Genomic DNA, 14397 nt, shown 5'->3' with positions numbered 1-14397 from the left:
ATACAATTCTCGGGCTCGAAGAATGCCAAGAACAATTCGCAAGTGATCTGCATATTCTGATTCCGTGCGAGAATACACCAGAATATCATCAATAAATACTATCACGAATAAATCCAAAAGGGGTCTGAACACGTTGTTCATCAAATTCATAAATACAACCGGAGCATTAGTCAACCCGAATGACATTACTCGGAATTCATAGTGGCCATATCTCGTTCTGAAAGCTGTTTTAGGAATATCTGCTTCTCTAACTCTCACTTGATGGTAACCCGACCTCAAATCTATTTTGGAAAACCACTTGGCACCTTGCAACTGGTTGAACAAGTCATCAATCCTTGGAAGAGGATATTTGTTCTTTATCGTCACTTTGTTCAGTTGCCTATAATCGATGCACATTCGCAGGGAACCATCTTTCTTTCTCACAAACAAGACCGGTGCTCCCCACGGTGATGAACTGGGTCTAATAAATCCCTTCTCAAGCAAGTCCTTCAACTGCGCCTTTCGCTCTTTTAATTCTGCCGGGGCCATTCGATAAGGAGGAATAGAAATAGGCTTGGTATCCGGCAACACATCAATGCCGAAGTCAATCTCTCTTTCTGGAGGAAGTCTTGGAAGTTCGTCCGGAAACACATCTCGGAATTCATTCACTACCGGAACTGACTAGAAAGTTGGCGGCTTTGCCTTGGAATCATGAACCAGAACTAAGTGATAAACATAACCCTTGGCTATCATCTTCTTTGCCTTGAGGTAAGAAATAAACCTGCCCTTTGGAGATGCTGTATTACCCTTCCATTCAAGCACGGGCTCTCCCAGAAATTGGAATCGGACCGCTTTTGTGCGGCAATCAACGTTTGCATAACACGACACCAACCAATCCATACCCATGATTACATCGAAATCTACCATTTTTAGCTCAATCAAGTCAACTTTTGTCTGACGATCACATACCATCACGACACAATTTTTGTACACTTGTCTTGCTATCACGGGATCCCCAACCAGAGTGAGTAACTCAAAGGGTCTAATTGACTCGGGTTTCACCCCAATACAGCCAGCAACATATGGAGTAATATAAGAAAATGTAGAACCCGGATCTATCAATGCATACACCTCACGGGAGAATATAGACAATATACCTGTAACTACATCCGGAGAGGACTCGAGATCCTGCCGTCCGGCTAAAGCATATACACGAGGCTGAGTGGCACCTGAAGTAGATGCTGCCCCTCGGCCTCTCCCTCGGCCTGTTGTCATCTGGGGAGTCTGTCCTACCGGGCGTACTGATGAACAGCCAGCTGCTGAACCTGTAGGCTGAACTCCAACTCTGCCACTCATCGACGGGCAATCCCTCATCATATGCCCCACCTGACCACAAGTATAACAGGCATCCGAACCCTGACGACACTGTCCGGAATGTAATCTGCCGCATTGGTTGCATCGCGGCACTGGGGGTCTCCTCTGACTATAATCTTCCCTGAGCTGGGAATCTGAAGCCCTCGAACTCTGGCTCTGTCCTGAACGGAAAGAGTGATCAAATCTCCTACCTGTGAATCGAGGAGGTGCACTTGTCACTGACTGGCCTGAGTACCCACAATATGTCTGCCTTGATCCCCCTCTATAATCACTGCTAGCTCTCATGGATCTGGCCCTCTTGTCTTGCCTTCTATCGATATCACGGTCGCCTCTTTGTTGTTGTTGTCGCCCCTCCAAATTCTGTGCATGGGCCTGTATTCGGGAAATATCCATCCCGTCTTGCAAGGAAGCTGTCAAACAATCTCTGAATAAATGTGGCCCTAGGCCACTTACAAATCTGTGTACTCGATCCCCCATGTCGGCCACAATAGCCGGGGCATATCTAGCCAAGGAATTAAATTGCAGGCTATACTCCCGGGCACTCATGTTTCCTTGCTTCAAATTTAGAAATCTATCCGCTCTAGCTTGGCGGACCTCGGGTGGCAAATAGTGACGAATAAAAGCATCCACAAACTCTTGCCAAACCGGAGGAGGCGCGTTCTCTCCTCTTGATAATACCCAATTGTTGTACCATAACACCGCCATATCCCAGAGTCTATACAATGCCAACTCCACGGATTCGGTCTCGGAGGCATGGACAATCTTCAATGTCCTTAACATCTCATCAACGAAACTTTGCGGATCCTCATCCGGCTTTGACCCGAAGAATTCCGGAGGATTTAAACTCATAAAATCACGGGCCTTGGTACTTGCTGCCCGGTCACTTGAACCCACATTTTGTCGTTGTGCCTGAGCGGCAACCAATTGTGTCAATAGCTGAATGGCCTCGGTCATTTGTTGACCCGAAGCAGCCGGCGGAGGAATTGGAGCTGGGGCTCCTCCTTGTTCTCCCACATTGCGCGGGGTAGAGGAAGTATTAGATGGGGCCTCGTTATGCGATTCGCCTTCATCTATATTCACCGGAGGCTCTATTTCTACCTGTCTCTTCGTTGTAGTCTTGCCGTTCTGGGCGGCTGTAGCCTTTCCCTTTGGCGGCATTCTGAAATCATAACGCACTATTAGGGAGGATAAAAGCTTATACATGGCTCTATCGCACGATCCTATAGAAGAAAGAGGGTCATTCTTCCTAAATTCCCTGTAGCCTCTTGTCTATTGATGTGGCGCGCTACACACCATAAACAAGACTCTACTAGACACGGCTCGTAGACACTTCCTAGGACCGAACTGCTCTGATACCACTTTTGTCACGACCCAGATAGGGGCCGCGAAGGGTACCCGGGGCTAACCACCGAGCACCGCTCGCTCTGTCGCTCATTTTACTCATTTAATGCTCTTTTTATCATCTTTATACTCATAACGGAGGAAAAATCATATTTCGCATGAAAACATAAGATACTTTCATGTACATGTGCCCTTAGGCTATCAAAATAATATAGATATGTATACAGTAGTGATCTCGTGAGACCATCTAACCCGCACTGCGTATCTACGAGCCTCTACTGGAGTGTGGAACATAAGGTCGGGACAAGACCCCGTCGTGCCCAAAAAAATACATATACATGGCTATATATACACAAAAGAATGATCATAAGCACTTCCGGGACAATAGAGGGCTTCCAACCAGCTGACAGCTACTACGGATCTGGATCGAGCTCTCCTCCCTGTCTACCTGTGGGCATGAACACAGCGTCCAAAGAAAATGGACGTCAATACGAATATTGTACTGAGTATGAGAGGCATAAACAATGAAGTAAGACAATGATATAAAGAAGATACTCATATGGAACATCAGAATCTAACTGCCAAGTATAAGAAAACAAATCATGTTGTCTTACTCATGCTTATCATCATATTATATCATATATGCATAATGCATAAACTGCCCGTCCATATCGGATCGGTGGGATAATCATAACATGAGTCTGAGTCCAGGCCTCCCGCGTCCGGGGTAACACCTCATGCCGCCCACTAGTGGTGTCTGCCCATGCCATTTGGCCATGGTGTATCATATAGCTGCCCGCCTTGGCGGTGACTGCCCGGCCAAATAGGCGCAGTGTAATAGTAATATCATCATATGCTCATCACAATATGCTTAGCTTATCATAATACATACATAAGGCTCAAGATCAACCATACTCTATCGGGGTGACGTAAGGTCGTGATCCCCCGATTGCATTATGGAACAATCATGGACATTCTGCCTCACCTTGAAAGAATTAGCATATAAGGTGAGTGTAAGCGATAAATAACATCATTAGACTTTTTATACTTTGACTCATGACCTTGTGTAGCTAATTATAGACATAAGCTCATGGATAAGAAATAAGTTACGCTATAGGATTCATGCCATTAGAAAGAAGGGACTAGCCTCACATACCTTTCTCGTTTAAGCAATCTAGCGTTCGTTTATTATCCTTCAATGTCACGCCTCTTCCTTCAAAAGAGGATTCGTACTAACGTTAGTTAATCAACTATAAGAACGCACTACTATTTCTAGAGACAATTGGGCAGCACTTCCTTTGTTTATATTACTTTTCCCATATTTCATATCAACTTCCAACACCCACAACAACAATTACAATATAGCAATCAACAATCATCATTCATATACAATGACCATGATCCACAATTTCTCTTCATTTTTCCCACATTTATGGTTTTGGGTTCGCTATCGTATTTTCTCATGTATCACACTTATCTCGTGGTCTACATGTCATTTATAACGTATTCATACTCACAACACAGTAACATTCATGATTCAATTCAACTACCATTCACTCATGGCACTATTCACTCATTTATGACCCATTTGCTATGCTTTTCTACAATTCGGGTATCTTAACCTTCCAATACCTTAAACAACATGAAATGGTCATGAAACTTACCTTAGATGATGGTTGAACAAGCTTTGAATGGATTTACTCCTATAGCACCAAAACCCTACTTCATTCCTTTTGGGTTTTCTTGAGAAGGATGAACTTTAGTGTGATTCTCACACTTGATTTCGTGGGTCTCATGTAATTGATCACCAATCTCCGTTGAGTTCTTATAATTGAAGAGTAGAGAGTATTCTAGGATTTTCTAGAGAGAAATATCGTGAAGATGAAATGATTTGAATGAGCTTGAGTCTCTTTTTAATGACTTAAAATCTATTCCGGAACAGTGACTGAGGTGTACAGTGGTTGTAAACCCACTTTACGGGTCGTATTCTGGTTTACGGTCCGTCCTTCACGACCGTATTTAAGCATATCAAAACCAGAAAGGCATGCTGGAGATCATGGCAATTTACGACTCAGTTTACGGGTCGTATTTCGATTTATGGTCCGTATTCCAAGTCGTTTTTAACCATTTGAAGCATTTGACAGAAAGTTGAAATTTTTTTGAAATGTTGGAGGACGATAGCAGTTTACGATCCGTAAATCACTTTACGGGCCGTATTCCACTTTACGACCAACTGGGTCAAAGTGCAAACCTGCAACTTTTCATTGTACGTTCGCGGGAAAATTTCCGAGGTGTAACACTTACCTCTAAAGAATATTCTTTCCCTAGCTTTAGAATTTCACCCTAGGTAATCCTTGGAAACTATTTTAATGTTTTATGAATAAAGAATTCAGAACTAAGTGTATAAAACCCGAGATTCTCTCACCGTCAACCGCTGCGGCGGTCATTATGCTGTTGCAGCAGTCTCGCTATAGTTGGCAAGTGCCCATTGTAGAGAACCAACAAAATGTTTCCCTCCGCTGTGGCGAGACTGGCTCAGCTACAGTGCAAGCGCTACAGCAGTCCAGTGCCGATATAGCGGACACCCTGATTTACGTCTGACCGCGGCGGCGAGAGGCTATAGCGGTCCCATAGCAGCGGTACTTCATCCACCGCAATGATACCACTGAGCCAGTAAGCTCGCTAATTTCCACATTTTTTCGCTCTACCACCCAACACTTCATCTGAGGCCTCACAAACAAAAACGAAATATGCACATTAATATAAAAACAACATGCAGACTCACTCATGGCCTCAGAATCCCCAACGGAGGTCTAATTTCCTACATCACCCCTCAATGGACTCAACACAACCAAACAATAATCATAAACGAGTCAAGTTTTCAGTTCTTAGATGTCACGACCAATCCCGTAGGCCGTGACTAGTGCCCGAACTGGACACCCATACATGAACCTGTTAAAAATAATCAAGCTGAAACTACGACAATACGGAAACTTATAAAGGATCTCCAAAGTTCGTAACATCGTCATATTTATATATATATATATATATATATATATATATTTCCAAATCAACTGTCTCTTGAGGAGTCACAACTAATCATATCATGAAATAATACGCAAGCCGACAAGGCTGCCATCACATATCAATATCATATGCAAGCCGACAAGGCTACCACTATAAACGAACATCATACCACAACACATCGTATAGACACAGCTGAACAGAACTCATACACAACCCACACATATGTTTACAGACCTCTAAGAGTATCGATAGCGAAATATGACGGGACAGGGCCCCGCCGTACCCCTGAATAAACATATACATATACGTCATAAGACCTGAACCAAAGGTCTAGACTCCGAAACAACGGAGCTCTCCAAAACAGCTGAGTAGAAGTCCTATGCTGAAGGGTCGCCAAATCGACTATCTGTACCTGCGGGCATGAAATGCAGCCCCCCGAAGAAAGGGGGTCAGTACGGAATAGGTACTGAGTATATAAAACATGAAATACAATAAGGAAGATCAGAACTGAAGTAGAGATTCCAGGAGACAAGTATGATACTCAAGAAATCACTGTACCTGTGCCTTACGAAACAAAATCATGCATATCATTATCATATACCGTACCCGACCCATTATGGGACTCGGTGAATAAAATCATATCATCATATACATATATCGTACCCAGCCCTCTAGTGAGGGACTCGGTGAATAAAGTTGTGTACACGTATACCGTACCCGGCCCATCATGGGACTCGGTGCCATAATCATAACATTGTATCATTACATCATCATATCATCATGTAAGGTACCCGGCCCTCTAGTGAGGGACTCGGTGAACAATGCAGTGAAACTGTGCACGAATACATACCCGGCCCGGGACTCGGTGAATGATACAATAACAGTAAGCACGAGTAGAATATCATGAGCAACTATATGCAACTACATCATCATCTGAGACTCAACAGAATAAGTAGACTGACTAACACTCGAATATCAAGGCAATAGTCATGTTAAGTACTTTTTGAATGTCAATATGAACTATATCAAATAGAGCCTCAGGAATCACATGTCATGTATCAAGATAATGCGAACCAGCTATTGAAAGTCAGGGACATTAATCATCATAGAGTCTTTAGGAATAGGAACATTTACATCCCAACTACTATCCAACGTATAGCGGACTCGAGGGGCAATAGCTCAATCACTTAAGAGTTCTAATATTAAGAAGTGAATAAGAATCATGAATTACACTCAAGACTTATGAATAGGATTACCCCAAAGCTCATATCATTCATCACTTAAATCTAAGACATGTCAAAAGAAAGAAGGGACAGCTTTACATACCTGTTGACGACTAATCGCAAAACCGCTCGCTTTGTCGCTCTTTTAGCCTATTTAACATAAAAGTAATGTTATCGTCAGTAGCTATACTTTTTAGCTCGTAAATCTGTAGCCCATCGCTTTATAGAACTTGTTCTTTAACCTATACATTCTCGTTTAGGGTTTTTCATTATTAAGGATTTAACGAACATCGGGTAGCATTTCCCCTATATATTCGCCTAACCCGAATTTCCAATTATTCGCCTGTTAACACAGAAATACCAACAATAGGAATATATATATATATATAATTCTCACAATTCAGCCCATAACGATTCTAACAACCCAACAACCTTTCTAAATCCATTTCAACCCACAATTCCCTATAACATCGATTTCATGCATTTTCTTAATTCCAATTTCGTCCAATCCGATTTTAATAACTCCGTAACAACACTATTAACACAATTACACCATAAAACAAGAAAATCTTACCTTAATTTTCTCGGAGGAATTTCTACTCTTAATTGCTCCAATTTCGCAATTTCTTCTTCCTCGATTCAATATCCAATGTTGCTATTACCTCCTTGAACTTGTAAATCACCTTGGAATTAAATCAAAGCAATTTTTTTTTTTTAAACAGTAGTGGCCATGGCTGCTCTTTTTTTTTTTTCTTAAGCAATTTTTTTTGCAAAAATGAAATCAAGTGTTGATTTCTTCACTTGCCAACAACCTATATATGGTTTCCCATGCGTAGACACGTGCCCCCCCCCCCCCCTCTCCTTACTTGTTTTTTTTTCGGGTGGGGCCCACTCTCAATAATTAAATTAATTAATCACTAATTCTTACTTAGTAATCTAATCACAATTAATTAATCCCTAATCTCCAATAATATTTTTACACTAAATAAAATTTATAAACAATTTATATTTTAATTAAAATTGAAAATTAAAGATTTCTATTTCGTGACCGAAAATAACTCCGCCTTTAACTTGAGTCGATTTACTTGCGAATAATTCGACATATAAATATACGGGATATAACATTAGACTTCTACATTTGAGTTTCTATTAATTCGTTCTACCCTTGGAAGGGTCCTATTTAGTAGAGTAACCCTAGATTTTCCATAATGACCGGGAGGGTCGTTACATCAAGTGTATTTCTTTTTGTTTTTGTGCCTTAAGGTTTGAGCTTTAGGCCCAAAAGTTTTAAAAATACCTTAAGTTCAAATGAGTTGAAAGTCGGGTATTACACTTAAATTTTTTTCAGAAATCTGTTTTGGTCTTACTTTCACAAAGTTAGACCAAGTTTCCTAACTTTATGAACAAAGCCCAAAAATTGCTTAAGTCTAGATTTATAGTCCCAAAACAGTCCATTTGATTTCAATTCTTCAAGGGGCATACGGCCAAAATCGATTCAATTTCTTAATTCAAAATTTATTTGCACATGCGCATATTATTGGTTTGTCCTTTTAACACTTCAAGCACTTTTGTAAAATCCAAGATTTATCAATCACATGTAGCAATTCTTTATACGCCGTGTTTAAATTTGAAAATCATTTGAGAAAAAAAATGTTTAACTACGAGTTTTCTAAATTCTAACACATTTGGGTTTCAATAATGTCACAAGTGTGTCTCTCATATACACCAATTATATAAGACATATACATAGACATAAATAGATATATGGATTAAAATGAGGCAGTTTAGGCTGGTGGGCCTACCTAAGCCCACGTTGGGCCTTCATAAATTCTTTTCTCAACTCAGACACGATGAAACAAAAGAGTTGGGCCTCTAGCCCAAACGGGTTTTTTACGGAGGAAATGGCCCAGTCAATGGTCCCATGCAAACAAAGAGGGGGGGGGGGGGGGGGGGGGAGTGGAAACGCGGTTAGAAAGTATCTATACTTAATCATTAAACTAAAAAAAAGACTTAAGTAAGAAAATACATATGATTCCTGTATACGAATATATAGGATAAACACATTTTTGACATGATTGGTAAATAAACAAAAGAAACAGAGGCCCAAATAAGTAAGAAAACGCAGACAGGCCCAAGGAAAGCAAAAATAACACAGCAAGGCAAGGCCCTATTTCAATAGTAATAATCGACTAAGGTAGGGGACAAGCCCATTTTTAGTGACAAATTAGTAAAGGGAGAGAGCAGGCCCAGTAATATTATTCTAGACATCATTAAGTTTAAAATTTCCACCTAGATCCCCTGATATACACAATACACATGCTTTCCTATATGCTTCTAAATGTATATACCATTTAAGTTCCTTGTATATCTTTTACATTCCCAGATAGCCACCGCATAGAATCATCAACCGAAACCAAATAAAAGAGCAGGACATATATGATTATATCTATATCAAACTCACATAAACGAATTCAATAAATATATAAGGTATACATTCCTATATACACAGTGTATACAGAGCACGTATATCTTGTATATTTTGCATATATCAGCATAAATGACAACTCAGTACAAGGAAGGGGAGAGAAGTGAACATGACATAGTGTAGGTTAAGCATATATCAGGCCATACATGTATCATACCTACTGCATTTGACCCCTATTGGTTTATAACATGTTTGTGTCTATCTTCAATAACATAGCAAATAAGGGACTAGGGAAGAGGGTCATGCAAAGGTCTAAGCACAAAACACTGTCAATCACGCAAGACAACACTATAGAATTTCTGATGGACTATTTAGAAAATACCACCACTAAATCACTTTAACAAATGATTATTTATTTCCATCAACGTTTGGGAACCTCTATATACTTACATACATAAGGTAAACTTGACACAGATGAAAAAAGTTAAACATCAAGTATTAAATACATGATGGTTAAAATAATGGCAAATACATAGAGAGCAAATGTATGGGTTCAAGCTGTCCTTAAACAGAGATACATGCAGGCCAACAGATGAGTACTCTCATAAATATGCAGCAATGATAACTAAACTCATCAATAGACTATCGTGGACTTAATACACAGATATTCAAGCATGAATGGATGCATAAAGACCTTAATGACACATAACTAACAAAAATTAGTCATGGATGATGTTCAAATAAGCTGCGGACTAGACAATCTTCAATGAGTACAAAGTTGGGCAGTTTTCACGTTAAATAGAACTTATAAGCATGTTAGTGATTAGGTAAACTTATCTTAACCCATATCTAGTTGAGACAGTAGCTAAACTAGGCTAAACCACACTGATATACCCAGCCAAATAGCAAGCTGACTTAACAATGCTACACAAGCAATTAATGTTTAGCTTAAACTTGAGTAGGTATGAATCAACTAAGCTACAGGTTAAGCAGACAGTTGTATTAAACAAATACATAAAGTCTTACTAATGAATGAGCTAATCTACCCAACATGAACATGCTAATAACTAAACACATGATTATCTAAAACTGATTTATACTATATTAGATTGGCCAATAAAACTAAGCTAGATTAAGCTAAAATTAAACATGAACATAGATATCAACTAGCGTAAATTAAACTAAATACCCAATAATCATACCATAGCCATTAAACTAACATATAAGCAAAGGACAACCATATTAACTAAAACGGGACAAGTTTATTATGCTACATAAACATACATAACACTAAGCTAATCAAAACAAAACAACATAACTATATTTTTGGAAAATGAAGACTAATATATACTATACCGTAACTAACTTACAAAAACACATAAGAAACTAAATAAAGAACATAACCTAAACCAAAAGGAAAGTAAATTACCCTTTGTAGTGCCAGCCTAGTCAAGAAAGGAGTATATGGGACCTTCTTCTCTTCCACACATCACAGCCACGAACCACAAATGAAAATACCAAGATTTTTAGTAAAACAAGCCAAATTTTAAACTAAAAAGGGTATTGAGCGAATCAAACCCTAAGTGTACATGTATAAAGCAGTGTAAAACCCAAATTAAGTTCTTCCTGAGATTATACAAGTATGTATGTTGATGTGTGTGTCAAATGGAAGGACTTGGGGTTCTTTATATAGAACCCCCAAATTCTAGGGTTTGAGACTTCAACCGATGTGGGATTGAGAGTTTTTGGGGGGAAAACCCTTCCATTTCTCAATCAACCAACCATAACCGAGTAATCGAAATCAAAACATGACAAAAGTAATTAAAGAAACACAGATAAAGCACAAAGAAAGGCAACCTCACGTCTTTGAGTGTTGTAATGGTGGTATTTGGGAGGAGAGAGGGTAGAACAATTAATGTTCTACCCTATTTAAATGAACCATTGTACTACCATGCCATGTTGGGCAAAGGCGAAGAGAGAGAAAGGGTAGGCAGCTATTAAGGTTTTGAAACCCTTCAACTGAAGAATAAGGATTAGGGGTCGTTTGGTTTTAATTATTGAAGAGAAAATGGGTCGGGTCAATCCTAATTGGATTGGGCCCGGTCACTTAAATGAAAAAAAGAAGGGGGAACAACCTGATATATATATACACTTTATATGTATACTGTATATATGGTATACGTGTATATACTGTATACACATGTATATATAAAGGGAAGAGATACACTAATTTGATAAATAACCAAAATTGAAATCCGTTTATTAATTAAATGTTTCAATTATGGCCAAATTAACCAATTAATTAAAATCACGGGCAATTGTATAAAAGACTTAAATTGCAATTATGGCCTTAGTTGACTTAAACCATGAAACGGGCTATTTCAACTATGACCTAATTAACCAATCAATTGATTATTTCAGTTGTTGCCGCAATAAATCACATAATAAGAAATTTTCAAATATAACCACAACTAAACATTTAATTAATTATGATTGATTTAAATAATGCAAATTATGATTGTGCTATTTTGAAAATTGAGAGGAAGGATGATTATTTATTTAATTAATCCAATTTCTTGAATTGAAATGGGGTAAAATATTTGTCAATTTGTCACTCGATAATTTAATTAATTGAATAAATTTTTTAAGTTATTTTTTCTGATTTATCTTGACAAATATTTTAATATTAGTAGAAAAATGTGTAAATTGTTTTCAATTGAATTACAATATATTTTTGAAGTTATTTTGCCAAATGAAATGGCAAACCATTATCGAAATATTTTTTTGTAAAATCGTTCTGATATGTAAAAATATATATATATCACTCTGTTTGAGATCCAAGAACTATGGGTAATTAAATAAAATTATTGGAGGTCAAAAATTAGGTGTCAACAACTGCCCCTTCGGTGTTCGCAGAGTCAGGCCTGTCTCTGATCATCGAAATTTGACAAACCTAATTTTTGGCTGACCAATTTCAACACACCTTTCTTTTTTATGCAATTTTCAAACATATGGCCGGACCCTTGTTTCTAGATTTCCTACATATCTCAGGCTGTATGAGAATTCAGGCCATTTGTAGTTCGACTCAATTAGACTTCTAAATGCCAATTTAAACAAATTTTGAATTTCTCAGTGTTAAAACTGAGAAACCCGGAGTGTTCTGTTGGACCATGACTGACCCTCTGGTATTGAGTCCACCTATATATTCCTCGTTTTGGGAATCAAGTCACTTGTAGTTTGACTCAATTGGAGGGAAAAGGGTATCCCTTATATGGGAATGCCTTTGAGCTTTTCGATATGTACCCAATCGATTGTGGGGTTTCACAAGTAAAGTAAAAGTAAACTAAAATTTAAAACTTAATCTTGTAGCGGTATGTGGTATGGAGTGGCCTCATCTCCTATCAAGAGATATTGACTCTCGTGGCACCCTATCTCGACCGGCTACCTAAGACAAAGTTTCACGTTTTCTTCGCATGCGTCCGGACCTGGTTGAGTTAGCCTGCTCTGCTCCTCGGCAGTTGTTAACTCGTTTCCATCTACTGGGTAACTTTGTGGTGGACCTCTTGGTCCTACTTCTTCTTGCATCATCTTGGTGTGTTTCCGATTGTACCTTGTTGTCATCATCTTCGTGTGGCGACCTTTCTGGCACATCTTGAACTTAAATGACCATCCTGGCCCCATGTTTCTTTTACCACCTTGCATAGTTTTCAATGGCCCTATTGGATATTTTTGGAAAATAAATGACCCTCATAGTACTGTTTCCTTTATTGGACCTCCTCCGATCTTCATTTGCATGAAATACCCCTCTTGGCAATTTTATTTGGCTGGCCCTTTTAGTGATATGGCCCTCACAGTATGGCCTTTAAGAATTATAGCCCTCTTGGCAGTATGGCCTTCTTAGAATTATAGCCCTCTTGGCAGTATGGCCCTCTTGGCAGCATGGCTCTTTTGGTATTTTGAATGAATGGCCCTCTCTGTAGTTTGATAAAAAGCCCTCTCAGCAGTTTGGATGAATGGCCCTCTTAGAAATATGACTCTCTTGGTATTTTGATATGAATGGCACTCTCGACAGTTTGGATGAATGGCCCTCTTGGCAGTTTGATATGAGTGGCCCTCTCGACAGTTTAGATGAATAACCCTTTTAGTAGTTTTGTTTTGAATAGACCTTTTAGAGATATGGCCTTCTTGGCATTATGGCCCTCTTAGCAGTATGACCCTCTTGGCAGCATGGCCCTTTTGGCATTTTGAATGAATGACCCTCTCGGCAGTTTGATAAATGGCCCACTCGGTGGTTTGGATGAATGGCCCTCTTCGTATTTTGATATCCATAGCTCTCTCAGCAGTTGGGATGAATGACCCCCTTGGCAGTTTGATAAGAATGGCCCTCTCGGTAGTTTGGATGGATGCCCTTTTGGCAGTTTGATATTAATGGCCTTCTCGACAGTTTGGATGAATGGCCCTCTTGATAGTTTGATATGAATGGTCCTCTCGGCATGTAGGAAATATATTGTCACGACCCGTCTAGGGACCGTGACGAGTACCCGATACTTGTACCGAGCACCCCTTGTCTATCGTTTTACCTTTACCTCTTAGCAAGTCATGTAAACAGAGCCATTTTTTTCTTTGAACATTAACATTAGCGGCGTCATTCTGAACATAGACTAATAAACTTCGTTATCAATTATACATCAACATTAGCGTGCCAAAACACCATATATCTAACTGTACTTAACTGACTGTACATAACTGTCTACGAGCCTCTAGACGTAGTACACTTATACATAGAAAGGGCCGGGTGCTGCCGTGCCCGAATATACATACACAAAATAGTACCGCAGAAGTGAGGCTCCGGAACAGCTGGAGCGTTGTCAACACTGCTGGTAAGGCTCCTAAGGATCAAATCCGCCTATCTGCTGACCTGCGCGGCATGAAACGCAGCGTCCACAAGAAGGGACGTCAGTACGAATAGTGTACCGAGTATGTAAGGCATGAAAGATAACACTAGCAGTAACATAATGTATAATTAAT

General features: G+C 39.4%; 1 long non-coding RNA gene across 2 annotated transcripts; it reads right to left on the bottom strand.

Moving 5' to 3' along the window:
- Positions 1-5698: 5698 nt before the first annotated feature.
- LOC132641054 (uncharacterized) lies at positions 5699-11425 on the bottom strand. Of its 2 annotated transcripts, XR_009582646.1 has the most exons (4): positions 10799-11425; positions 7519-7627; positions 7048-7094; positions 5699-6133 (listed from the first exon to the last, which is right to left on the bottom strand). It is a non-coding gene; the product is annotated as an uncharacterized LOC132641054 (long non-coding RNA). The 2 variants fall into 2 exon arrangements; XR_009582647.1 differs by lacking the exon at positions 7519-7627 and having other exon boundaries at positions 10799-11418.
- Positions 11426-14397: the final 2972 nt, after the last annotated feature.

The sequence above is a fragment of the Lycium barbarum genome, chromosome 5 (genome assembly GCF_019175385.1).
Source record: "Lycium barbarum isolate Lr01 chromosome 5, ASM1917538v2, whole genome shotgun sequence".
NCBI lineage: Eukaryota > Viridiplantae > Streptophyta > Magnoliopsida > Solanales > Solanaceae > Lycium > Lycium barbarum.
The sequence above is the reverse complement of the archived record's forward strand: the minus strand, read 5'-3'. Positions and strand labels throughout refer to the sequence as shown.